This window comes from Condylura cristata, unplaced genomic scaffold (assembly GCF_000260355.1).
Source record: "Condylura cristata isolate star-nosed mole 26May11 unplaced genomic scaffold, ConCri1.0 scaffold00026, whole genome shotgun sequence".
In the NCBI taxonomy this organism is placed as follows: Eukaryota; Metazoa; Chordata; class Mammalia; order Eulipotyphla; family Talpidae; genus Condylura; species Condylura cristata.
In genome coordinates this window covers 2,045,866-2,046,694 of record NW_004567127.1, presented here as the reverse complement: position 1 = coordinate 2,046,694, position 829 = coordinate 2,045,866, and positions in this window count along the sequence as shown.

Sequence of the window (829 nt, the reverse complement as noted above, 5' to 3'; positions counted from 1 at the left end):
GGGGTGAGGTGATAAGAAACACACCCCAATCTTTTCCAGCCCGTTTTCCTATTTCATCCCTGTTGGCCTCCCTGGCAAGTTAATGCATTTAACGCTGCCAGCTCGCCAAGTGATCAGAACGCTGGAAGGCGAGCGCACTGCCCGAGGCGCCACAACCTGCGTTTCCGCGGCGCTGAGGACCAGCCGCCTCCGGCGTGGGGTGCCCTGGCACCCCGCGGCCCGAGCAGGGGTCCGCGCTCGAGGGGCAGCTGCGCTGTTGGGGGCCCCCTCAGCCTCCGCGGCGACCAAGAATGAAAACGAGCAGCCAGGCCACGCCGTCCTACTGATCCCCGAGCCTGGGTGAAGTGCTCGGAAAACAAGTGCTTGCCCCGCCGGCCGGGCTGAGGGGAGGGCTGAGCTCCTAAAAGGGCAAAAGATGGTACTGCACACACGTCGCCAGGAGAGAGCCGTCTGGCCACCTCGGCGCGGGGAGCTGCCAGCAGTCGCCGGCTCGCTCCCTGCCCTCCCAAGCATTTCGCAGTCAGTCCAGCAGCACTCCAGAGGCGGGCACCCGGCCAAGAAGAGGTCCACGGTGGGGGGTGGGAGGGGAGGCGGGGTCTGTTGTCCTCATCGCAAAAAGGTGGCCGGCCGTGAAATTTGAAAGCCAGAGCTCCGCCCGGATCCTGCTCAGTGGCGGCGCTGCAGGCGGATTACAGCCCACCTCGTCCCCGACAAGACCCCTTTAATTAAAAGCCGTAACCCGGATCCGAGAGCGGAGGGAGAGCCGGGGAAAGGAGGTGCCCTGGCAGCGGGGGCCGGCAGCCTCGGCGCCCGGGGGCGCGGGGACCCC